General features: G+C 39.5%; 1 protein-coding gene and 1 long non-coding RNA gene across 17 annotated transcripts in view; one reads left to right on the forward strand and one right to left on the reverse strand.

Moving 5' to 3' along the window:
* On the forward strand, window positions 1-27805 carry LOC111932308 (uncharacterized). Of its 2 annotated transcripts, XR_015289531.1 has the most exons (6): window positions 1-118; window positions 13615-13862; window positions 15525-15613; window positions 16633-16826; window positions 20857-20943; window positions 25094-27805. It is a non-coding gene; the product is annotated as an uncharacterized LOC111932308 (long non-coding RNA). The 2 variants fall into 2 exon arrangements; XR_015289530.1 differs by lacking the exon at window positions 25094-27805 and having other exon boundaries at window positions 20857-25070.
* The window catches only part of NCKAP5 (NCK associated protein 5), a 453280-nt gene that overhangs the window by 246505 nt on the left and 178892 nt on the right, over window positions 1-27883 (reverse strand). The gene's annotated exons all lie outside the window — the stretch shown is intronic.

A 27883-nucleotide genomic window follows, 5' to 3' on the forward strand; every position in this document is an offset into this window, starting at 1 on the left:
GGTCAGTGGGTGTGGAGACAGTGGCACACTATGACAGCACTGCAAGAGCTCTTAGCAGGAAGGGGCCTTAACACTTCATGACTGAAGACTTGCAGGGAAGCACTCAAAAGTTTTGAAGGTGAGCAGAGCCATTTCTCTTGTCTCACCTCCCTCTCTTCCAAGTACTCTTTATGACGGAGTCTCGTAAGTGAAAATTGTTCCACCCAAAGGTTTTTGTGGTAGCAGTGAAGGGATAGAGCCTCAAAAGAAAAGGTCTCCAGGCCCTAGACCTGACATCCCAATCCGTTCTCCTGCTGTAGTCTCTCCTGATGAGGATGCTCAGGGTAGGATTTCAAACAATGCCTAACCCTGCAGTGTTTACTTAATCAAACAAATCTCAGGGCTCAGTATGGCCTAGGTCTTTCAGCCCAGCCACTTTTGCCTATGCCATTCCAGTTGTTGAAAGGAGAAGCACAAATCACAAAGGAATAAAAACAACACAATGTTAGATGGAGCATTTAAACAGCTAAAGATGTAGATCGGCACCTAATGAGATTTTAATGGGAATGTGCTCATTCTGCTTCCTTGGAGATTTCTGAAATGCCTCTAGACTTTTGGTAGATTTTAAAAACTGTCTCCCCATTCTTTCCTGTGTATCCCACTGCTTTGCTTTTCATTTTCTGAGAGGAGGAGGGCAAGAAAGCCAAGCTTATAAATTCCTTTCCTTGCATTCATACTGAATAAGGTGAAGAAAAATTCCCTCTGTACATATTTGAAAGACACCATCACTTATGTGGATAGCAGAATTCCCCCTTATATTACTTTGCATTCACGCATCAGATGCCTGAGGCCAGAAGGACATGCTGAATATGAGAGTATCTGTCTAGCCACAAAGTAAATATGGTGCACAGGAGGATTAAGACAAGGCAAACGAGTCTGCTGTTTCAGACTGCAAAACTTTTCAGGCTCTCCTCCAATGCCAAAAAAAGTTAAGAAGTTCACAGAGACTATTGGAATGATCTGCATACCAGGGGAAACTGAGTCACTGAACAAGTCCCATTCTCTGAGGCCCCCATGCAGGACCATGGGTGAAAACAAGACATCCTCAGTCCTCCAGCCCTTGAGCCTGGTTGCATCCTAACCTGACATCCAAAACATGCCAGGTGTGATTGTGCATTATGCACACACACACATGTACGAAAACAGATAATTCAAAAAGTGTTTATTTAGTTCAGATCCTGTGATTTAATCTTACAGCCTTGAAACCTGGAGAGCCCTTTCCATAAGTGAGTCACACAATCAGCTCCAGAGACATCTCAGGCATAAAGTGATATTTTGCTGCTTTGGCAGTTTGTATTGCCTGTGCTAATAAGTATCAGCTGATAAGTTTCAAGACATATTGAATTGTTTTATCTTTCATATTTTGATAGAAAAGACCTTTAGATTATTTGTCTCCTAAAATGCTCCTGATTAGAGCTCTGCTTGCAAATCCAATACTAAGTTATTAGTCATGGGAGAGTGTTCTGCTTTCCACAAGTCAATAACCATGCATCTAGCCATGATTACTTCTATGTGGGGAAAACCTTTGTTTTAAAAAAGGCAGCATTCAATTCTTAGCCAATAGAGTGCATCATAAATGTAGCTTGGAATAATGTGGAAATGTACTATTCTCCTGGGAGATCTGAGGATTTTCTCTGTATTTAATTTTTAATTTATGTCACTGATATGCTCTAACTGCTTTATCTGAAAAAGACATGGGGCACATATTAATATCCACCAAGAGGAAATTCTTGAACGTGACTACAAACTCTGAAATATTTCCTAACCTATAATCTATATAGGAGCACTAATTAGTTTCACAATGATTATTTGTATGCCCTTAAAACATTGGGAAAGTTTTCTAGTGGATAACACTGCAATTCCAGCAACACCCGAGCACAATCCTAGGCTGAATTTCACCATTTCTACTGCCAGTTTACATCACTGTTTCCATCACCATGTATCAGCTCCCAGAGAGGCAGTCACACATGGAGCCCAGCTATGGTGCTGTTCATGCTACCCAAGGTCAGAGGAAAACCTCAGTCTAATAAGGCTGCAGGGAGGATTGAGTTTGAAAATGAACTCCAAGATTAGGGAGTGCAAACAACAGGAAAGGGATGCAGTGTGATATCAATATCAGATATTCAGTTAGAGAGGTGTAGTGTTATTGCTATTAGTTAAGATGATAGAGCACTATGTGTCTGCTTTTCTAAACATGAGGAGCAGCACCAAAGCCCTTCCTGTGCCCCCTGGAGCAGCCCATGGAGCTGCTCGCTGTCCTCACACCTCCTGAGGCACTCAAAAATGCTCCCTGCTCAGTCAAGGTGTTCTACACACAGCAAAGAAAAGAAACAAGTGAGAGTTCCCACCATTCTCTCTGAAAGCAAAAAAAAATCAGGTAATTATTATTATTAAATGATATAATTATGGGACTTGTGGTTCACAATAAACATAGACCTGTCATTTAATATTTTAATTTTGCGCACTTAGAGGCTCGCTCATGCCTGCAAACATCTTTTCCAAGACACAACTGGTGACATTTCCCACCTTCTCATCTATTTTCCTCCTGTTGCTCATGTTATGACTAAAAGCAGCAGGCTTATATTTTTCTCAGTGGGAAATATGTCACCTGCTGTTGAAAGAAAAGCAATTATTGTGTCCTCGCTAAATCTTAGGCCTATTTGTGTAGAGCTTTAGAGCTTAAAAATATAAACATCCTGCTCTGTGCCAGTGTAAGTGGTTAGACACTCAGAATCCCAGCTGGGATCCCCCTGGATGTCACCTTCAGTGCCTGTTAAGCACAGGGAAAGATGCCAAACTCTAGTGCCTTTCCCATAACTGTGTCTGATCACTGGAAATTAAAAGTGAAAAACGTGCTCCCAGCTCCAGCACAGGACACCTCAAAACATTATGTTCTCCCTCTCCCCCCTTACTTCAGGAGTCAGTTTTTCAGCTTTATTGAAACAAGATTTATGTCTGCTCTGCATTTGAACAGTTGTTTTCACTCCTTTTGTGTGTTTTTATGTGGCTGTAAACCTGTCTGACAAAGGGACAGGTATTTTATTTGCACACTGTCAGATGCTATTTCTCTGTGCAATCTCCTGTTATCACACAGAAAAAGTCTCAGAATCAAAATGGGAAATAAAACTACTGGACATTTACATTTGCAGCTGACCAAAAGCAATGAAGGAACCAAACTTACAAATGGCATATATATATACATATGTATATATGCACATCTGCACATCCACACAAAAGGATGTAGAGGTGCATGCTAAGAGACAGTAGTTCTTAACATACAAAGTTTGTTTCTCATAAGACTGTTGCTATTTAGAAATTATTTTTTCACACAGATGTGAAGAATATATATATATAAACACCTGAAAGGAAAAGGGCAGAGTTATGACTAAATTTAAGAAAAAAAATTAATCTTCCACTAATACTAAAAGTAAGTTTCTAACAGTACTGAGCAGTATCCTAAGATTTAGGGAAGAGGATCTCAAATCAGTTGTAGGGAAAGGATCAGCAACTTCAGTCCCGGGCATTATTTCAGATAATAAAAGAAAAAGATTCTCAATTTTTACTACAATATGATCCCTGCCAATAATAATAACAAGAGTCAAGAAGAATTATTTTCCCTGACATAAATTAAACAGTTACTTAACATTTAAAATAGGAATCATCTACAAAGACTTTTAGGAGGCACTGTCTATGCAACTGGGGATTTTAGAAGAAAACATGCCTTAATACAACTTTTTATTTCTAACAAAGTTTGCAAGTGAAAGCAGAAAAGCCAGTTTTTCATAAGAAGCAATACATGTAGTGCTGCATATAAAAATACTAGAAGAGAATTCTCAATTTATAGGCATTTTCTAAGTATCTGCTTTATGCTGGCCATGTTGGATAGATCACAAGTCTCTTTACTCAGGTAATAATTTTACTTTTGCCTTCTTCTATATCTTAACAAAAACACACAAATTTTCAATGTATGAACATTAGGAAAACGTAACCCTGTGCAAGCTTGCACTGAAGAGAGAGATTGAGATTATGGTATTCCCAAAATAAGTGAGGCACCTTCCCCACTCAGACACAGTGTGCAGGCTGCTCCTTCAGCAGCAGCTCAGAACCACTCACCTCTCAACCCTGCTGCTGCAATGCCTTTAGTGGTGAAGATAAAAACAGACTACTTGCTGATAGTGTTTGGCAGGATTCAGAAAGGACCTGGATCCTTCTGGTGACAGGTGATGTGTATTCCCCACTACACAACATCCATAGCAGGCTGCAGTCTAGCATTTAAATCTATATGTACAACATAAAAACGTGCAAGGAAAACTGTGTGAAGAAAACTAGATTTGTGCCCCTTGTTAAAATAAAAAATTCCCAAATTCTATTTGCAGTGTTTTGTATCATGGATAGCCTTTCCTCACTTTTGTTTTTCCACAAGTGTATATGGTGTTGCATGAACATTCAGTGTATATTTTCCCAAATACACCAGTTCTTGCTGGCTGAGAATTTATCTGAGGTGAAAAAGGAACATTGCATAACAGACTAAATGTTTTTCTTCATGTGATCTGCTAGAAACAAGGGGTTTTAGTTTTTAAAGAGATTGAAACACTCTGCAGAGGTAACTGTTCAAAATTGCAGCCTATGAGCTAAATTGCTATTTAACAGCTTGACCTCTAAAATCTTTCCTAAGCTGTGATACAGCATATGTTTTTTTCTGAAATGTACAAAAAGATTCAGGGATAATGTACACACAAGGCTCCCTCCATTCCAAATCATTTTGTGTGTGAGTTGCCAAAATCTATAGCATATGGATGTATTTTTATGTCATTTCATTTCATTTCATTTCATTTCATTTCATTTCATTTCATTTCATTTCATTCCAATCTTCTGTTTCTCTTTTGCTAAAACTCTCTAGAAAAGCTGGCTTTTAATTCCAGAGTCAGCATTACAGCCACTTTGATCAGTGAATCACAGACATTTCAGACTGGCCTGTGAAAGTTCAGGAGGTTCACTATGGCTCTTGAAATGGCACTTTGTATCCTCAGCTTCTAACTTTTTATGCCTTCTAATGTTGAGTCACAAGAAGTATCACACTCATATCTACAACAGATTTGTACTGAGACTACAGAAGAGAAATACTGTATTTCCCTTCTTTTGTCAGCTGTGAATGGAAGTGGTGGCAGACCTCTAATCCTTTCTCTATGGGCAGATGGCCGTTTGATGTATGTACTCATCTACAAACAAAATTCAGAAATTCATTTGGCTTTATCTTCATTCATTATGTATTATTGGTCTCCCTTCATTTAACATCAAAAGTGCAAGTAAGAGGACTGCCACTCTTTATGTTAATTGTTCGGTTGATTAGTCATGAATAATAACACTTAGAATCTATACAGTTCTTTACATCTCTAAATTACTTTCTAAATCTTGGTCCATCAAAAAATCTGAGACTTTTTACCAGAATTTACTTTCTAATAATAATGTCTAACCAAAAGGAAAAAAGCCAGTGTCACAGTGTTATTTGTTAAATATTTAGTGGTCTGAAGTACCAGTGCAACAGAGTGCATGAGCTTTGATGAGGTTTTGCATTTCACTCTCATAAGTGCTTCTCTTCTGCATACATGGAAACAAGCAGGCTGCAAAGGGGATGAGAAATGAAAGAGTAGGGAAGCATTATGCCAGTGAGGATTAATTTATTGGAGGATTTCATACTGCACCTCCTGTTGCCTGACTGCCCAGAACAGGTCAAATATGGAACAAACTTCACCTGTATGGTGGTTTTATCAAGGGTTAGCCTCACTTTTCAAGGTGAAGACAAGCCATGGATAAATTACAGCCTTGAGGTTCTCCATGCTCCATTTTTCTTGCCAAGAACCTGCTGCTGGTGTTTGGCAGGTTTTTGTTAACTAGTTCAGGGTAATTGTCTCCCAAGTCAATGCACCCTTGTCCCAACCTATGGAACTTACTGCACAAGTTTTCATTGCATAATTACGGCTAAATTACCCAAATAAATGGTTTTAAGTAATGAGCAGGGACTCAAATGAGAACACTCACAAAGTTATAGCTGTCAACAGAATTTCCACATAACAAGAAGGGAAAAAAGCTGGAGTGCCATATTTCAGTGTCTGTGCAATCCATAGGTGCCCCCTGTGGAGGCAGGTGCAGAGCTGGCAGTCTGAGTTCATTTTATGCCTGACACTGAGTATCAAGAACTTTCCACTTGAACTTACATTACTTCATGTAAATCAAAAAGTTTATATCACCTCAGTGTATTTTGTAGGAATTTTTAAGCAGAGAGTTTATCCAAGATGTTGTAAACACGAGTTTCTAATTAAAAGAAACTTCTTTACGCAGAGCAAAATGATTAGAGATTGTGTATCTAAATGAAGCCATTTTATGTACAGATTTGTATGAGAATAGATTTTGCTGAAAAAACCCTAAGACTGTCCTGAAAGTAGTCACTATGTCCCAGGGCAGTGAGTGAAAATATGTTCATGAAAGGATCCTAGCCCTTTCTGTAGGGAACTAACCACCCTTTCCTTCCAAGAACAGATGCACAGACAGAGCATGAAGAGGCCAAAGCCTGTTTCATTTCTGAGCCTCCACAATCACCAGAGCTGCCTTCCTTGTACGTGCTGGGTCTATGTGTTGTGACACATGTCAGAGCCAGCTGTGCTCCTGCCAGCTCACATTAAATACCAGTGACTCCACAGCTATTCTCTGCCTCTGCCCTGCATAAGAAAACTGACCATGAAAATCTGTTTTCCATGGGACAGCTCACTTGAGTGTTACTCAGTGTTACCTGCCAGGCTGAAAATTCAAAAAGTGTAAAATAAAAATAATTTCTTCATGTCAGTTGTACAACCAATGTTTTAACGATCATAAACTCCATAAAGAATTGCAGACTTTGAAATCTGCTCTTTAAGTCTGCAATTAAAAGCAATGGTTCAGTGTCAATGATGGCTTCTAGGGGCTAAACAAAATAAATAAGGCTATTAAAATAAGTAGATGCTTAACCTCAAACCTTCACACGATGTTGGGTGTTACTTAAAACATTTCTGTTAGTTTACAAATGACAATGTCATTGCAGTAAAATTTTTGCCATTAACTGCCCAGAGGTCATCATCTCCGATGATGTAAGGCAAAATGCAGCCTCATACCTGCAAGAGTAACCAACCACCGTCAGTAAAAGGGTTAAAACAGCAAGACCAGTAGCAATAGTCATGCAGTTAATTTGGACCATAAACACTTCAAAATTTTTACTTTACCAAAAGTATTTTGATTACATAAAAGTGGTTTCCATTTAAAATAACTATGCATTTCATACTTATTTTAGTTTAAGTGAATGCATTAGATCCTTGACAACACAGAACAGGCTACAAATGAATGAAGAGCCCATTTCAGCTACCTTGACATGATTAGTCTGTAGCACAAACTGTGCAATGCATCAATTGCATTATGATTTGCTGGAGAGCCTGGTATGTTGCAGAAATGACTGATATTTAGCTCCTGTGCATTTTTTTTGCTTCATTTATAAAATGGTCCCCTGGGCTTTTGCTTAATAAAAACCATATACTTGTTCTAGTTGCAAGTCATAAATAAGCCTGGTCTTGGGTCAGGGCTAGCAGGAGGATCCTGGGCTCCAGAGGCAAGGAAGGAATGCCAGTGACATTTGACATCCTGCAGTTTCTGAGCATGACTTCATGGGGCTGGCTGGGTGGGTTGCTGTGATTGCAAACACTTGAACAAATTTCACTGGGAGCCCTGGGAGCTCCATAGGAGGCAATAAAGTGCAGGCATTCAAAAAGAAACACTGAAGGCAGATCATCAGGGTCTCAGGAGGGACTTTAAATTTCTCAAGAGAACCCCATTACAAGTGAGCACACCCTTCAACAGCTGAGCTCTCCTGGAGGGCTTTTAATCTTGGACTGTCCCCAGATTTCCAAGCAGAATAACCTGACAGTCTTCCATCTTCAGATATTCCCAAATATTCTGTGCCAGATGATCTCTTCCCATTTCTTCAGAGTAAAAAACATTAAAGATGGTGATGAAGAGAGAACAGAGCTGAAGAACTCAGGGTCCTCTCATTTCAGCAGTACTGCTATTGCAGAAGACAAGTTGTACTGCAGGATTTTGGGAAATACCTGAGTCCCTTAAAAAACCATTCCATTTCTCTCAGGATTTATGACGTTTAAAAGGCAGACTGAATACAGCTGAATTTTACCTTTTATCCAGGCATTTAACATTTTCTGTTCATTATAGTGCACTGATGTTTCCTTCCAGCAGGACAAGAACAGGGTAGATGGGAACCCAGCGCTGGATCTGCTTGCAATGCTGCAATTGAGGGAGCTGGGGCTGGCAAAGAGGAGCTGGCTTTTTCCTGTAAAATTCCATTTCTATAAGCTCTGTCACTGCCAGTGGTGTGGGGTAGGTTTAGGCTTTAGGCAGGAGGTGCCTGTATTCCTGGTTCCATACAGCTCTTTCACTGAAGGCTCAAGATTTCAGGAAGCTCAAACAGGCCTCAAGTTTAAGGAAAGAAATAGAACCTTTCATAAAATAAGAGAGGAAATCACAGAGACCAGTATTTGCCTGAGGATTATCTCAATCCCCTGCTGTCAGTTCCAGAAGCAAAGTCTATTATTACACCTCTGCTGCTGCCTTGAACAAGTTTCTACAGTGTAAATGAAAAGATTCTTATTATCTGCCCACAATGGTGATTGAAAAGTTTGCACTTTGTAGGAGCAGCTCACTGCTCTCAATTGCTTCATCATTGATTTTCTCCAGGCCATGCCTCTCCTGTCACAGCACAGACAGAAAGCCTCCTTCCACAGAGTTGGTGGAAGGTTCAATGAATTTACTGCTGCTGCAACTCTCTTTATCCCAGTGGAAATTTGCAGAGATGGAGCCAATGGAAAATCCTGTTACCTTTTCCATGCCAGCTCTGCCATTCACTTCCTGCAACCCACCCCACTGCATTCACTCTGAGGGCTTGATTTCTCATGAGCAAGGTAAAATCCCATCACAGAGGGCAGAGAAGAGAGAGGATGAGACGGGAGTCCCTCCACGGATGGTGATCAGCCATATCAGAGCTGCTCACCTGCCTGGGGAGAGGTGCTGAGCATGCAGCTGAACAGGTGTCAGTAGAAAACCAAGAGTGAAACAACATGAAGAGCTCACAGGATAAATGTGATTACATTTTTTAAAGTCATTAAGAGCATGAACCCTATATATATATATATACATATACAAAAAGTAAAATATTTCACTCCATCCCGCCTAGGCTCAGAATGTCTTTCCCACAGATATGACAAAATTAGAAACACATTTTCAGAGAAGTCCTAAATCCCAAATACATGTGTGGCCTTCAGAAAGACAGCTCTGCCCCTACAGCCTCCTCATTTTTGTCTGAGCAGCCGTCTGCTTGGCCAATTAGATGTCTGACTATTAAAAATCCAATCTCGAGGAAAATGCTGTGATTCATGCAGGGTGGCTGCACAGTTTTTCCCTCTCTCACAGAGCAAAATGCACACGCTGACACCAACCCATCTGCCTTATGACACAGATATGCAGCTTTTGGTTCCTCTTTCAAGCTCAAACCAAACTCTGCTTTCCTCCAAGTTGAAGTGCAGTGATAACAAGAGCATGACAAATTGATCATCTGCTGTGACCAGTCCTTTGGCACAGCTCTATGAGCAGTTTGAATTTGTTGGGAACAAATTAAAGCTGAGATTAAAGAAAATCTGGACTTTAAAGACCAAATTGAATCACTTGCTGCATCTGCAATAACTGAGTGGTTCCCACCTGGTAAATGTGGGCTGTTGTTTTCTTTAGCTGCATCTACAAAACAGCTAAAACCAATTATAAAGATGATAAACTGACATAAATTAGTCACAGTTAATCAACATAAGAAAGGTTTGCATTGTATGTGATCAGTAATTACCAGTTATTTCAGGTTCACTCTTGTGACTTACTTTTCTGTGACTTATCTGCGTGTGATTAAGCCAGTTCATCACAGGGTATTACCAATGCCTCAGAAGTGTCTCAGTGTATTCCCTTTCTAGGCTTAAACATTATCTACTGGCCCTTTTGTGCCTAAGAAAATAAAATCAATTTCAAAATATATTTTTAAGTAAAGCATTTATTTCATAAAATTGCCCTAAAAACATGTTTGGCATTAAAAGGAGCTGAGTAGACAGACTTGAGCCTATGCCACAGCAATAGAGTCGTTTAATAAATGCTTTATTGACTGTGGGTTTCTGTGACTGTTTAGGATTGTTTTCCTTTTATCTTTTACCTTTTTTTTAAATTACTATGTCACAATGAGTGCACATGTGAACTCAGGTAGCTGGGACAGGCTCCCCTACGTTTTCTCACACAGCCTTTGCACATTAACCCACCAACATCCTCTGAATTTAATTTGGTACCAACACAGCCCCCCTTGCACCTTTAGTTAATACACTCAGTGAGCAGCAGAATCCTACACAGTGCTACAGAGGGTACAATAGTCAGCAGACCAGAGTGTTCCTTTAAACAGTGTGCAACTCCCTCTCTCCTCCTCTTCCACCCAGGTAACTTCCAAAGAATTCTGAAATAGTTGAAGTTTATAAAAATATGTGCCAAGACACCCATGATAAAGTAGCATGGAAATGTACTTGAAAAAGGCCTTCTTATTTGGCAGACCTGCTGAAAACCTCTAGAGCTGTTGAAGAGCTCTATAATTATTTTCCACTTAAGGTGGTCATATTTGAAAAATAGCAAAATTCTTGCATGCTTTTTTTGAGCTCTGGCATAAAATGATGTGAAACACAATATCTACATCATGTTTAAGCACTCTTTTGTGCACAATGCAGCATCAACACAAAGCCAAGTACAAAAAATAGAAAGGTGTTTTCCATTAATATAATCCTCAAAAAGCTGCATAAAACAAACATAAAGACGTCCTTAGAAGAAAATGACAATATTTTGCCCATCCTCAGCTTTGCCAGCTCATTCTAAAGTGTTTTGGTAATGTCCATGAATGATTATGAATGTTGCCTTAGATGGTTGCCCATTGCCCTGAAGAAAATGTTTATGACCTGAATAGATTAATTATATTCTCCTCTTAAATATCATTCCTTCAGGACTAGTTATTGTTAAGTGTAAATGTGCCACTTTATATGCAAATAAAATGGACTGAGAGTGGAATAAGAAGTTCAGCATATATCTACTGACAAATCATCTTATTATGTTTTATATTAGCAGACAGAACATCTTGTGGTAGGAAATGTTAATAGACCTCAACAGGATGCAGTGCTTGCTTCTTGGTTTCTAGAAAATCTTACTCAAACTTTCAATTATTTTCTTGCAGTCACCTTTGCTTCATTTGGAAAGGACTTTAATTGTATTGCAAGAAAAAGTGATGTATTGAATGCAAGAAAAATATCTAAAATGCATTAATACCTATCATTAATAAACCCATTTAACACCAGTGACATTAATTAAAAACAGAAGGTAATGTAATCTTGAATGTTCTATAAAGAGGTTTCAAAACAACTAATTCACATTACTGCAAGTCAGTGGACTCAAAACCCAGAGACTCCTGGGATAAACCTTATTTAGTGTGAGCAGAGCTCATCATTAGCAAGCCAAGGCCATTCCACCCAGAGCTACACACTTCACTCACACAAAGCTTTTCTCAGGAGGAGGAGGAATCACAGTACAAAGATTTTTGCTCTAATTTGTTCCTGAGGTGCCCAAAACGATGGCCCACTGCCTGCCCTCAGCCAGGAAGGACAGTGAAGATATTTACCAGCTCTTGGAAGACAAGACCTTTAGTTTTTAAATAAAGGAAAGATCCAGGAGATCCAAAGAGGAAAGGATGATATCTCTAGAAGGAGTAAGGGCAGAGAGACATCTTGGCTTGATTCACACTTGAGAGTTTCAAGCCATATTAATAATTATTCTGATTAAAAGTTATTAATGCCTCAGGGGAAAAAAAAACCCTCATGGATTAGGAATGATAGTCAGTTCTTAGTCTACTTTTTCCCCATCTATGAACAAAACTGAGTCTTCAATAAGGCAAATTTGCAAAACCAAAACCACCATTAGCAATAGCAAATCAATCTCTGCCATCCATGGGGTCTGGTATTTGAGGAAGATAAACTTGGAATGAAGTTGCATAAAATACTGAAAGTAAGAAGTTATCAATTCCTATGGCTTAAATTTGTTCTGGATTGAGATAAATCTTTGAATTTGCATAAAGCACATAACATTAGTTGAATACAAATAGCTGAATGAAATTTTATGGATTGGTTTAGTATATCTTTTTCTCCCGTATTTTTAGCCCAACTTTTAATTAATGAAATTATACCAGGTTTTTTATGCCATTAGTCAAAATCAGCTGGAGACAACCTGACTGAGTTCAAAAGAGGCAGGTTAAATGTGGTGCTCTGGATCAGGCCATGATAATTAAAAGAAAATCACCATCAGAATGATTTAATCATTGATACATCTTGACACAGAATTATTGCCCTTGAAGCATGAACTTAATTATTGAATCTGGTGCTGGGAATCCTCGAATACCATTGAAGCTCAGAATAATCAAGGCCTCTGAGATGCCCCCACTTCTGAGATGGACTGGCTCCAACAATGGGATCATTGGGTTCATCAGCAGGGGAATACATAAACAGAATATATAATCTGTGTGTTTCATTTACACAGCTAACGTGCTCACAGGTGGGTTGGCTGTTAATTTTGGATTCTGTACAAAGTACCAGGAGCATTGGGAGAAATAAAAAACACTGCATGAGGGAAACAAAATCTTAAAATTCATCCTTCATTTTCTCCCTAAATCCTTGTGTGGTTTTGAAAGCAGAAGCTATGAAAGTCCTTCTTTCATAGAAATCTGCTCATGTGGAAGATATCAGCAGCCTTTGAATTCCAAAGAACAGATAGATAACATATGCATTGATTGATTGATTGACTGATAGATTAGATATAGATTATATAAATGTAGATAAATAAATAAGGATGGTGACAAAACTGCCCATAATATTTTTAAATTCCTTTTAATCATTCTGTACAAACAGACTGAAACAAAATTTTGGAAAAAAACCCCAACACAACCAAACTCTGCTACATTTAGCTCTTTCATGCCAATCCAAACTCAGAGATCATTTTTATACCTGTAATAATCCTATGAAACTGGGATAAAATTGCTGCTGGCATTCCTGAAACTGTTGTGGCACTACCAGGAACTTCTTTATTATGAGGAGATATTTGAGCCCATCATCTCCAATTTCCAAATAATATACTGACTTAATCACCACTCTCCACAATACAAAGTAGGCAATCTTTCTGTCTTTTGTTAATTTTTTACATCTGAGAACAGCTGTGTTTCAGTCTTCTATACATCATCTACTCCACATCTGTCTCACACTATATAACTATTCTTTACAATTCCTGCCACACTTATGTTTTGTTGCTACATTGAAATCTAGTGCATAATTATGTGACGTTGCTATGGAGATTATGTGTGATTTGTCATGAGGAAAATCTATTGTGTTTGAGATAATTCTGCACAATAGTGACTGCTGAATCTTTCCTCTCCAGGGCCCCAGGGATTAGGAGAAGGTACCTGCCAGGATGTTCACAGTTACAAACCAAACAGGTTTTATAAACAGAGAAATCTGTGCACTGGACAGAAGACAAGGATGTTCCACTTTTAGGCAGATGGATATGAACTGGTGCAAGGTGATGATGTATATATTCTGAAGAATGCATCAGAGGTATTTTTAAAGCATCTATAAAGTTCTTTTGTTGAAAATGCCTCCAGTTAATGCTCGTGATTTCCCATGAAGGTATGGTATAAATTCAAACAAGTTACAATTGTGTGGATAGTACTTTGAAAATTATGTAGACAGCAGTGCTTTGAAACTTAACTTCTCCATCCCTAGCTCTGTGTCCTTTTCAGAGCCAGGCAAGCTTACTGTGATTGATCACTGCACATCAGTCACAAGCAATTCAGCTCATCCAGCTTGGGCTGAACAATAGCTAGGGGCTAACACAGCTTTCTGCCAAGGTCAGGGCTGAGCCCTTCCCCACACCAGCAAGCAACCTCCCTCCTTCCTCAGGCTTGGACTATCCCAGAATGCACACATATCTGCATAGCAGGAATAGAGGAACGTGCCAAGCTGTTCCACCATGGAAGATCCAACTAAAGAAATCACAGGTATTTGGTAGGAGAATCCCTCTCGTTTCAGACAGAGCTAGAGCTCAAACCCAGCAAGTTTCAGGGAGCAAAGAAACACACTGATAGAAACAAGGTGTTCATAAGGAAAATGCAATTCAAGGAGCTGTTTTATCACGTGACAACTCCAAAATAAAATCTAAAGAATTGGACAGTCACAGACTCTGCAGTTCAGGTCATCGTTGTGTGGCTGCCACTAAGTGCAGGTGTGATGTCCTTTACTGCCCTGGTAATGCTGGATGGAAAGGAAGGGGCAAAAACTATAGAGGCAGAAAAATAATTAGATCTTTAAAAACTTCAAAACATTCATCATCCTCTGCCTCTCTTTCATTCCTCATAAGTGACCCTCATCATTTTTACTACCCTTCTAGAGATCACCTTGTAAATTTTATTTTTATGCCATTACTGATGAATGTTTGCTGGCCTAAGCTATTCTCAAATCACCAGTAATAGAAAAAAAACATTAAGATGCAGCCTGTAGCAGAAGGACAAACACACCCTGAGGTGTATGTATCTTTATGCAGAGCAACTGCTGGCTCCCCAACATAATCTTCTATTAACCTACTGCTCAGGACTGCTGCCTCTGAGCACAGGAATACATCTGAAATGGAGACTCTTTAATTAAAACTTGACTTTCAGAAAGAAACTATTACAGCCAAGCCTTTGGAAAAAAAAAAAAAGAAAAAAGATATTGATATGACACCCTTTCACTCAGTGCCTTCCACTTCAGAAGCAACAGGACTTAGAATGATTCTTTCCTATCTGCCACCCCCTGCACTGCCTGCTTGCCATCCAGCCTGGCTGGGGTTTGCAGCACTCTGATTGCTGCCCCACCACGCTCTGAAGGGGTAATCTGCTTCAAAAGCTGCATAAATTGATTGCTCTGACTTTGGTGACGAAAAAAGAAAAAAAATCCAAGTTTGCTCTGGTGGTTCATAACATTGCCAGAACCCTTGAAGGAATTTACAGCCTCATTATGCACTACTGGGAATACATTATTCTGTATATTGCTGATGCTACAATGGTGTTAAATAATAGAGCTTTTTAGTATTTGAAAAGTTCTTCTACAGCACCTTTGGAATGTGTTTGATAAAATACAGTCAGGTAAAGCCCATTATTGACTTTAACCAAGCTGTTATACTACTCTATGCATTTTTAAGCATATTTTTTGGTGGGTAGAATTAACAGAAAAGTCTGAAAGAGTTCTTTTAAAATAAGAATAAATGAGAGAAAATGAAGTAATGATGGTTAAAAACTCAACTATGTTGCTCAGGCACACAGGTTTTGAAATGCTGCATACAAGAAAATTGAGCAATTCATTGCCTCCCAGACAGATGCCAAAAATGTTCTCCAAAAGAAAGGGTGAGTAGAGGTGATCTGGAAAGGCTTTTAATCTGTGTGATAAATTGCCAAATGCCATTACATTTAATGAGTCTCATCAATGCACTGCTGGAATAGCAGGAATTAATAAATAAATAAATATAGCCCTATCCAAAAAGTAGTACAAACAATTGCATGAATTAATAATAAGAATCCCATTAATGCATGCATAATTTAGAGAAGTTAATGAAGCCAATTTAAAGTTTTACTAATGTATATTTGATTCTGTGAAGTCTAATTTTCTAAAGAGGTCTTAATGTTCCCTTTCACTATTTATTCCCTCGACCTGCCCCCCATTTAAGAAATGAGCTTTTCTGGAAAAAACATGAAATTTAATGGAAAATTGTATTTTAGAATGTTAGAACTGCATCGTGAATCTCTGATTCCTGTAGAATACTCAGTGGCTCAAATGCACAAACCTATAAGAAGCACAGAGCCATTATTTACATCTGTAACAACTGAGAAATATGTCTATACAGCCTTTAGAAGCCTGCTAGAAGGATCTACTGTTTCCAGTATTCAGATCCTATTAGTGTCATTTTATTGGAATAAAAAAAAATCCTTGAGGAAAAGCTTCATATTTGGCCAAATGTTAAATAAATATTCAAAGGGGAACCATCATGTTCATATCATATACATCATATACATCATGTACATATCTTCAGGATATTTTTACCCCTTAACATGTTCATATAGGCAAACATATCCATCTGGATCTGGAATGGAGAAATGAGGTAATGAGTTAAAATTCTCATACACTTATTTCTAAGAAGCAGATACTATTTGTGCATTTCCAAGTAATAATTCCTGGTCACTTGATGGTTAAAATAATTTAAAAAATAAGTTGTGAGCAGAAAATAAAGTTATGCAACAAGAGACATCTACAGATGATTAGAACTAATGAAACCCAAGTCATGGGCAGTTCTACAGTCGGGAAATAAGAAAAATGTGTTGATTGTCATCAACGTCTGTTTACAGAAAACGTTTGTTGTTATTTTCAGGCACTGACTGTGGCCAATTCATTTCCTCCCTGCCCTTTTAAGTTCATTTGGTGGAGCACTTTCCAGGTTAAAGTGAGAGGGACAGCTTCACCTTCTGCTCCTCTAGGGAATCTGCCATCCAGGCTCTGAAGTTTGTTCCAGGTTGAGTGAGGATAGAAAGGCAGATGCCTCCAGGATGAAAGAGAGATCAGCAGGTGGGTAATGAGAAGACCTTGCAGGAACCATTTGCTCTGTGGCTCTGTGTTTATTCCCTGTCTACAAATCATGTTTTCACACTGGTTGTTTACAGCTGACACTGGGGCTGTCAGAAATGAGAGGTCTCACTTCAGCCCTGGTAGCAAGCAGGTTTCTTTTATTAAGGGTCTGAACTGAGGCAGTGTGGAGAATGTTCCTGCACATCACCTTTAATAACTCTGGTATTTAAGGTGTATTTATAACCTCAGTTTTCTACTCATCTCTGAACAGGAGGGTTCAGGTTTTTTGAGCAATCCTCTTGGCATGTCTCACCAGACAGAACACTCACAGGAGGCTGCTTTTGGTTCTGGAGCACTTTTACCTATGAAATGTTTTGCAAATTGCACAAGATTTTTTATTTATCTCTTGTTAAGTGAACACTAGCCTGATATAAAAAAAAAAAGAAGATTAAATTTGAAGTGCCAAAGATTTACAGTAGCTGTGCTGCAAGAGTGCCAGAGCTGAGTGAAGAGCTTCATCCTATCCTGTAAGGAACTGGGCTTCATGATCTGACTCTGCAGAAATGACATTGAAAAGCCCCTGGTGATGGCTGTTTTAAGTTTCAGTGCATGTTACCAGCTGACATCAATCACAGCCCCACTCTTTAACTAGGAGAGAACTCACAGATACATGAATTTCCTTAATAGAACAGAGCAACAATATTGGTTGCTGATGTTTTCTCCTCCTCAAGAGGTATATTCAGTTATATTTGAAATTCTTCCACTCAGGAAGCATACTAGATCCCTTTCTTTTGCTGTGCAGAAAATAGTAATTATTTACCCTGAGACATATTTAAGAAAATATAAGATATGAGAAATTGCTGATGAGCATCCCTTCTACAGCAAAGGCTGTGTACTTAATACCTACATTTACATTTCCAGCATCCAGAATTTCCAATTAGCTACTTTTGTGGCGTTTTTTTGCCAGATGACAAGAGTTTGTGTTGCTTGTTATGGTTCTATCATACCTCAGTTTGAGCCAGGGTTCAGCACTCTAGTATTGTTTCAAGTCTTTAAAATAGCTACTCCTGATTGTCTCTATGCAAAACCAGTTCCCTAAAAACTGAATATACCTTTCCAAGGAGTCACAACACTGTTTACCTTGTCCAGCTGCTAACCAGATATCAGAGCTCCATTTAACCTCTAAGCTATGAAATTGAATTCAAAAGGATTCAGACCCATCCCAGCTCTCCTCCTTCATTTCAGCAATATTTGTCTCACTCAGTTGCTTGCAAAAGCATAAGCTCATTATGTGCTGTCCAACACCCATCAGAAGATTATGGTGTATTAATTTTCAAACCTAATACTGCATTTCTTACTTGTGATAAAGTTTCTCAGAACAGAGACACCAATTACTTTGGAGTGGCAATTTGTAAAGATTAAGCTGGCAAAGTGGATCAGAAGAGTTTGTTTCTAATTATTTCCATAAATGAGCTTTACAGGAAATCCTAATAGGAAGTTCCAATAATCAAGCAATTTATATCAAAATAAGCTCTGATATTCTCCACCTTCAGAAGCTACATTTATCCCATTAAGATCTATAGACATGGCAAATAACACAAGAGTCCTAAAGTAACAATGAATAATTTTATAATACAATTTACAAAGTACACACATTATATGCTTGCCATCAGATTCCATTTAATTGCGACTTATACCTAAAGGAGTTTTATCACATTAGGTGGACTGTGTTATGCATCTGTGATCAATTCTAGGCATTATTTCACAGCTCAGTGCTTTGAGCACAATAAGGAGGAGCTAAAAGGCCTTGGCCATCAATTTGCATATGCATAAAAGTTGACCTGGAAATGAGCACAGATTTTAATAGCATCTTGTAACTTTTAGTTTGTTCATGACAGAACAAACACTCTGGGATGCATCATCTTCCCTCAGTACCAGCTTTCCAATCCTCAGAATATCAAAGTGACAGCAAAGAAAACTGCACATGTCATACAGGCTCAGCCAAGACCCTACCCCATACATGAACCCTATTTTCAAAATATGCAGGCACTCACTACCTCTATTTCCAACTGAATTATGCAAAGCTCGAACACAGCAACCCAAAAATGAACATTAGAGCTCCACTGAACTCATCACATGCCCACCCCATGGGTTTTTAGATCATCCTTTTGTGTTCCTAACTCATACAGGTATTTTTATACCAAACATGATGAACTCTGGGAGTGGCAACTCTGCCAAGACTGACATTTCCAAAGCAAGATTCGTGTTGAAATGCCAGCTGCAATGTGGCACCAAGCACCTGGTGATGGGCAGCCCTGTTATCCTGGAGGTGACAGCCCTGCTGATTCCTGCCTGGCACTTCACAGACGTGAGGATCTGAGGGGAGTGATCTCATTAATGAGAGCACACTAAATATTTTCTAACCAAGCTGAGATTTTTTTGCTAGTCAGGACTTCAGTCATATTCTTAGATCAGTGTCACCAGGAGAGAGAGCACTGCCACAGTTCAGTCTTTTGGGTTAATTAAGAAAAATTAATAGATTACATTTATTATTCACTTGCAAGGCATGATCATTTTGTCTTCAGTGATGCAGCCCAGATTGCTTCATCACAGCAAGCAGAAAGAACAAAAGAGAAAACAAACAAACTGCTGAGACTCATTAGTATCTCCTATTCATATCCCATACGTGCACATATGCCCACTGATAGGAGCAGGAAAAGCACCCCACTGCAGCTTTTTCTTCCCTAAATTGCAATCTACATGATCCACTCCATCAGCTTATCAAAAAAAAATAGGGCATATAAAAGGAGAAATAATAAAGCATCTATTTTATCTTTTCCTTCTCATTCTACAGGAGAAATAGCCTGATTTACTGTGTGTCCATTTGTGTACCCAACTGAGCCAGCAGAGTAGGTTACATGTGGGATGGAATTTCTGATGTAAATCTAAAACTGAGGAAACAAATCTGACCTTCAATTCTGGAAACAATTGATATTTTCTGTATATTCTCTTTACATGACTTCTGAGGGGAAAAAAAAAAGTATTTCCCACAGTAAAATGTAGCTTCTCTCTTTTTTGGGATGCAAGTGTTTGGAAGGTAGCAGGAGGCAGTCAATTGATGGCTTTTGAGTATGAGGGGCTGAGACTGCATTGATCTGTCTGCTCACAGAGTCAGCAAAGGGAACAGGGAGCCAGGACAATGCCCACAATCACACATTGATTGGCACTGGCACTCCACTTGTAGATTTTCCAGTCTGTCCAGCTTCATTCCTGTATGCAATCTTCTACAATAATCAATATTTTGAGTCATGGATGTTTAGACGGCCTAGGCCAGCTGTACTGCCCAGAAGTTTTAGTGGCAGCCTCCCCTGCTTAGAGACAGAGCTCAAAAATCAGCTCCTAGAAGGCACTTCCCACAGGGGCACAAAGCAGCCCTGCTCAGTGAGTGCAATTAAAAGAAGAGTTTCATTCTGCTGCAGAAAGCATGAATTGTGCATTCATCAGTGCTGCAGCAGAGACCCTTCAGCCCTGCCAAGGCTCCCTCTGTGCCCCTCTGTCTGCCAGGGCTGCAGTGCAGGAACGCGAGGAAGCTCACAAACGAGTTAGGGGCTAACCAAGACAGCTTCGTTGAGTTCTCCTTTTGATATAAATTCGACCACGGTCAGATTTGCTCACAAACAAAGCTGAGGGGCTAATAAACACACTGGGGAGAAGAAGAAAATTGTACTGACCTATAATATCAGGACACACGGAAACTTGCAATTATTCCACGCTTCGGAGTGAATTAGTAGGGATAATTAGAGTAAAGGGGTACCGAGGAAATTCTGATAGATTACACAGATGTCTGGTGATATTGTTCTGATATTCCACACAAGTGTGCTACAACTGTAGTGTCAATGTCAGGAGACAATGCTTTGTGAGACTTTAGGACACAAGAGCAAAGATAAAAAAGAAAAACAACAAACCACAAAAACTTACATGAAAAGAAGAATGAATTTCAATAGGGCATTTCATCTTCTGCTGTTTGTAGATTGACACCTGATTTGTGAAGAGGAAATGGCCCAAATTTGAGCTGTTGCTTTATTTTAATGCCATGTGGCCACTATCAGCATAACTGGTAGGTGCAATAGGTAATCCAAGCATCCCTTAAAAACTGAAAGAAGCTGAAACAAAAAACCTTGCCCAGTGCTTCCTGAAGGTGGGCAAGAACTTTACAAGTTGAGAAGCTGAAAAATCTTAACTTTCTGTAATTCAGAGAAAAGTTTGAGGGTTTTTGTCATGGAGTTCTCTTGCAATAAATTCAACCTTACACTGCTGAAAGGATGTTAAATCTTGGTTTTCAGCAGGAATTCAAGAACTACCTACTGACTGTTTTATTTATTTAACCATCATAGGAAAACATGTAGGGCTGAAGCTTTTGCAGCTGTGACTACAAAGGTGCATCATTCATGAGTTTTCTCTATCTGACACCAGTACAAAGGGCATGGTGTATCATAGATGTTAGACAGTGAGAAAGAGACTGAGCTGATTTTAAAATTATTTCTCTCCATTTCATTGTGGAGACAGAGAAATCATTTCCTTCCCCTTTCACATACTGAAAATATGTTTTCATAAGAGTTTTCAGCAGCTAATCCCCATTTTATTACTCTCTTCGCTAAATCTGAGGAAAACATGTATCTTATTTTAGTGAAAATTCACTGTAGATTATGGTTGCTTGAAAGTTATGTGATGAAACCCAACACCAGACACAGTACTGGAGACGTCCCACTTCATTTCAAATGAAAGATGTGCCAAGATCACAAATGTCCCTATAAATATGGCCAAGAAAGTGCAGGACACTACAGCATCTGAGTTTTGTTTGTCACAAATAATGAAAACCCCAAGCCAATCAAACTTTTGTTCATATAAAAATCAAAATACCATTTGGAAAAATGCTCTGTCACACTTCTGAGTTATCTGCCTGCTTTCTTAGAGCATCTTTTCAGGGTACAAAGAGCAGCCAAAGTAATGTGTCTCCTCTCTCCTACACCAAAATGAGTTGGACAAAACCTGTACACAGCTTTTTAAAGAGCATTACATGGCAATTCAGTGTACCTGCATATTTGGTCACATTAATTCAAATTAAATAAGTAATATGTAAAATCAGTGGAGCTGTTGTACTCCTCTGGAGGTCGCACCCTTTGTGCAGACTACAGCACACTTCTGGAGATTCTCATTGTAGCCTTTGCTTAAGACAGGCCCCACTCTGACAATTCAAAAATTCCAATGAAAACAATCTACCACACCTGATTCAGTAATAGAGATTACAGCTGCCTGCTTGTGTATGAAATATACTGCTTGAAAAGGTGACAAGATGACTCAGGGAGTGCCTCCACAGGATATCACCAGTGCAGTATGTACTGACACAGACACGCTGCAGATACTGTGCTGACACTCATCTGCAGTAGGAGGAGAGAGAATCCATTCATCACCAAGTAGTTCATTCACAGTAGTAGTAGCATTTTTATAAAAGACAGTCTAATTCTGTACACTCTCCTTATCCAGGTTAGAACAGATCAGTGAACTGATAAACACGGACACCCAGATGTGACTTTCTTTGCCAGAGCAAAGCCTGCCTGCTCTGAAACCTTAGTTATGCCCTTTGTTGATTGAATACAAGCTCAATAGATGTCAGGAAGTCACTGTCCATGAGTTAGAACTCCTGACAGTATGTAAGTTTGCATATTTTAAAGCTGGATTGATACATCCCTTGCTATTATGAAAAATGTTATAACGAACTAAGATGGAAGTCACGTAAATGCACATTTCAAAACAGTCTGTGGTACAAAAGAGTTCCTTTGTCACTACCTAGATGTTCCATCAAATCAAGCTTTGTATATTTAATCTGAATTGGTACATGTTATTCATTATTACAGTCACATAACACTTGGCATTTAATTCCTTCACTGGGTGACTGAAGAGCTGCCACTGTCAGTGATGCACTGAGGACCTGTGGCCACCCAACCAAATCAACACATTCTACTGGGGGGACAATTTAAACATGTGGCAGTGGGCACCTGGGTATCCAAACCCTCAGGTGTAACCAATCTGAAGCTGCAAGAGCTGAATCCCTGGATAAGACAATTTCTCATTGGGTAACTTCTAAGCTATCACTTGTCCTTCACGTTAGAAAAACTGCAAATTACTGCAAGCCAAAAATATATTCAAGCACTGCAAAATGCTGAGAGTGTAATACAAGCTGTGAGGAGAAATATAGCAAGTAGCAATTGTTCTTCAGCATGGAATCTCTTATTTCTGAGACTATGCTCACAATTCTGTTAGCTCAGGATCTTGAATCTTATTTTGTGTTTGCAAGGGTAAAACTACTGCCAAACCTGCAAGAGACTGATGACTTGCAAACCAAGAAACACCACACCAAAGCCAGAAATTGTGGTTTTCATTGTAGTCTGGTGTCCTTTGTGAGCTTGATACTACTTAGGGTTTCATTTCACATCCTTTTGAGGGTTCTCTTGGTAAAAACAAAGCCAAACAAGTTTCTCTAAAGCAGGCAAGGATGCAGACTTCCAGGATTGCTCCATGAGCAGAGCTTCTCAATGGGATGGGAAGGGCAGAAATGTCAGACTCAGGGCTCCCATCCCACCCTGACTCTTCTTCCCAGGGGAACTCATGTCCACTGACACACTGCACTCATCTGTGCCCTCTCCATCTCTTCCCTTCCAATTCTCTTTGAAAGTTTTGTCACTTCCTGGTAGCTCACTGTGCTATTTGTGCTGTTTTTACTATTTTGTTTATAAATAAACTTCCTCTTCTTTATAATCCCCTGGATATATTTACATTCACACCAAAGTGTAGTCCCCCCCCCTTCCCCGGGTGCAGAGCAGCACACTGGGAAGACTGGAAGGCTTCCTGACAGGGGGGGAGCAGCTCATTGCCTTTCTATTTTAAACTCGAGGTTTGTTAGTTATCTCCAAGATAACATCAGATGCTTACTTACTTGATCAAGGAGAAAAATCCAGTTCTCCTTCATTAAAATGAGAACTATTCTGCCTGCAGACAATATACAGTAGACATAAATTTAAGAGCTAATGAATGATATCTCAAGGACTTGAGCTTTAGCAGGGAGCATCACTAGAGTTCTGTTATGAAAGTAATTTCTGTCCTTGCTGAATCCTGGATAAACATGTTTTAAACCCTGGAACAGTGTCAAGGGTTTTATAAAGCTGCCACCATTTGTTTACTCCTGAAGCAGAGAAGAGTTTAATAGAGTGTATGTCTATAAGTTACTCTGCAAAGTGGGGGACCAGAGAAGGTGTGACTACCTTGTGGAATTAAGAGGGAGCCTAGTAAACTATTAATAAAATATGAAACATTGTAACTAATATACCATGCTGTTTTCTGGTCCTAAACCAGCTTCACATCTTCCCCTGCACAGATCCATTTGTGGCCTTAGTTCTGTTCACTGGAGGTCCTGATCACAGCTTCGTGCACAGCACAGAAAGAGTAACCAGTGCCAACAATCTGTCTGCCAGAATGCATTCTGATTTTTAAATATGGTTTGTCTCATTTAATTCCAAGTTGTGACCACAAAAAGTAGCTGAAAACTGTTAATCAGAGTGTAAAGAAAGCAGAGATTAATGTCAGGCAAGAACAGAAAACCCTAGTGATGCCAGTAGGATTTTCTATCCCTGGTCTGTCTTTGCACAGTATATAACTGACCATGTAAAACGTCTAAAACACAGAGCTTTGGCAAATAAAAGACTTTCCACTTATAATTTTCCCACTCTCCCTTCTCCTTGTACTTAATTATCCTATAAAAGGAAGATTTATTGAGGCATGTTCCAATAAATGCTGTGCATTAGCTATAGCTATATATATCTTTAACATTCCAATTGAAGTTCTGTGCTTGACACAAATCTTTATTACAGGAGCCCAACTCCACTGCTCTTATACCAATTGTTCCCTCACTACAAGGACTGACACTAATGAGGTATTTGCCAAGGTTAAAACTTACAGGTGAACCCACAAACTACCAAACTCTCCAGAATCTCCAGTCCAGCAATAATTTGTTGTGCAACACGGTTGTCTTGGCAGGACCCAAGCTGAAGGATGCTCTGCTACACAGGGTGGACCACAGTCCTTGCTTTAGAAAACAACTGAATTTTAAAAATCCTCTAAAGCAGAGATAGAATGTACACCTAGTATCCATTACATACTGGCAGCAATTAATAAATGTCTTGCCAAACAGGTCTATTTGATTATTATTGCAGGGAGAATCAGCGTCCAGAGGCAGCTTTGGGCTCTTGGTAAGTGTCTGGATGGTGCTTGCCTGCAGCCCAGAGCTGCACACCTGACACACAGTGATTAGAGCAGACACCTCTGTTCTCTGTTCTCTGTTCTCTGTTCTCTGTTCTCTGCTCTCTGTTCTCTGTTCTCTGATCCCAGCTGCCCTGCAGCCCCTGTGAGCCACCTCCCTCCTTATTCTGGGAAGGCTCCAAATGCACCAGAAAGGCAGCAGCCCACCCCTGGGGTACCAGGGGTTCCATTGCCATAGAGATTTTTATGGGCCCCAGCCTTAAATGGGCTCTTGGAGAATGGAGCAGAATTCACCCAACAGAGTTTCCCCCTGCTCTCACAAATGCCTGTGGGATCTCATCTTTGTGGTTGCAGTCTTGGTTCAGGGAGCAACAGGAGCTGAACAAGGCATTTCTCTACCTAAGACATGAGGCATTGCTGAGCCTTTTTTGTGGGTCAGGTTTTCAGCCCAGGAAGCAGCAGAGCAAACACATACCATCCTAGGCTGGTGACAGAAAGGTGACATTGAGTGCTGAGAGTACAGCTCTGTCTCAGCCTTTGATTTATCCTGGCCTAGCAGAAGCACTGGGGAGCACTGCACAGCAACCTACTTCTTGACTTTTGTCATCGGTGGGCAGGTTCAGAGAACTCAGAGGAAAAAAAAATCAAAACAAGTCACCTGATAGATTTTCCTCAGGATTATAAAATTCTGCTTAAGATTTCCAACAAAGTCATCAAAAGTATGGGTTAAGATGAAGTCCTTGTCACCAAGCATGACAGACTATTAAAACATTACACAATGAAGCATAAACAACAATGTGCTTCATTTGTCCATTTACTTTACAGTCAGCTGAAAGAGTATTTAGGTCATTATATTTAAAATGCCATTGCATTAACTCATCTCTCAAACAACACAATACCCAGACATTAGCAGATCTGTTGGGTTTCCTAATACCTCCCTGGAAAGATATAGAAGTTCTGATTACTATGACAAAATATTTCACAGAAATAACACACACTTTTGTGTGTTGGTGATTGATGGTAGGGACAGTGATATTGGGCAAAGTGTTTTTGTTGATGTCAGAAATGTAACTTCAGAATGCCAAATTTTAAAAACAATCTCACAGAGCTGCAGCCAAGTCCTTAAAAAAAAGAGCAAGTATTGAAGAGTATGAGAGATAAAAGATAGCAAATGCCCAGCGTGAAAGTGAGGAGCCTGAAGCAGGAGCTGGAAGTGCAGCGCAGTCCCTGCTGCTACACCCAGGAACCCAACAGGGTCTGGGTACAACTGCTGGCATTGGAAACACTGGGCAAGTTACACTGCAAGGGCAGAAAAATAAAAACAACATAGTTCTTGAGAACACATTTTATAAAACAGAGACAAACCCAGGATTTAGATGCATGTCAGGGTTGGAGCTGAAAATAATTCAGAAGAGATTTCCCTGTCTGCATTACACTTGTCTGCTTTTGGAGCATTGTTCCAGCAAACATGCCAGCAAAGGGCTTTTTCTCCTAGTTAAAAAATGTTTTAAATCAGTGGGTTCCTTTGCCCAGATCATGTCTCTCTACCAGACCTGTTTCCTCTGGACTTCCAAGCTTCTCTAGAACAGACCTGTACCTCACACTGCTTCAGTTTACTGCATATAAAAGTGAAAACCACTGCTACTGGTAGAAGGAATTAAAATATTAATAATATTGGCACCAAGATCCGTGAATACATGGACATATACTATGTGAAGCAAAAATTCAGTTTTGAGGAAAAATAAAGTAACATACTTAAGTGCAGGTGAAACTGAGCACACACAGGACATGGAGGTAGCAGCTGTGTCACACAGTCTCATCCAGCAGGAGTCCAGCAGAATCCTTAAAACAGTTTGTCAGCTACCAAAACACATTTAAAATCCTCTCTCCAGCCTCCAGTAGCAGTTACAGGAAATATCCACCTTTTAGCAAATGCATTCACTGAGTGTCTTTTCCCCCTGTTTTCCCTTTAATTCCTTCTATTGGTGTTTTCTGTATGTGCCTTATTAAATTCTGGCATTGATTAGTAAATATTTTGCCAAACAGATGTTTGTTTGTTTAAAATTACTGGGGAACTAGATTGTTTTCTGTGCCTGTGGCTGTATACTATAAATAACTCCTCTGCTTTTTGAGTGCCTAGGAATTAAAAAGAGAAGTTCAGTAAGGAGTCGATGGGGCTGGAAATGCCTGCAGTGCTCACCTGACCATCAGCACGTTCTAATGCCACAGGGAGAAAAACAAACCCTTTGAGCCAACTGGACCTTAGTGCAGAACATCTGAAGGCTTTAGCTGGCCTGTCATCCTGTGAGCAATCCAGGCTTTTCTTTTCCCACATGTCTGGCAGGCTGCAGAGAAGCCAGATGGAATCCCAGCAAACTGCATATGGGGAGGACATGAGTATCCAGGGTGAGCACAGGGAAGGGTCAGAGAGGCTCTGCCTGTTGTTTGGCACAACAGTTGTACCTGTAAGGTGCTGCTTGATTGTCTCCCATGAATTAGACTATAATTCAAAAAGATGTTCTTTACTTTCACACAGAACATAAAGAGTCCTTAGGACAAGATTTATTTACAAATAATAAATAAATAAATAAAATCTTCCATCATTTTTATTTTCAGAATAAATATTTATTTCAGAATAAATATGTTTTTACTATACACTGCTGAAACACTGCATTTCTGTTCTTGCTTCTAAAAACACATAGTTATTTCCAGAGTTTATTTTCCTATTAATAACCTTTGAAGAC

The sequence above is a fragment of the Cyanistes caeruleus genome, chromosome 7, assembly GCF_971803275.1.
Source record: "Cyanistes caeruleus chromosome 7, bCyaCae1.hap1.1, whole genome shotgun sequence".
Classification (NCBI taxonomy): Eukaryota; Metazoa; Chordata; class Aves; order Passeriformes; family Paridae; genus Cyanistes; species Cyanistes caeruleus.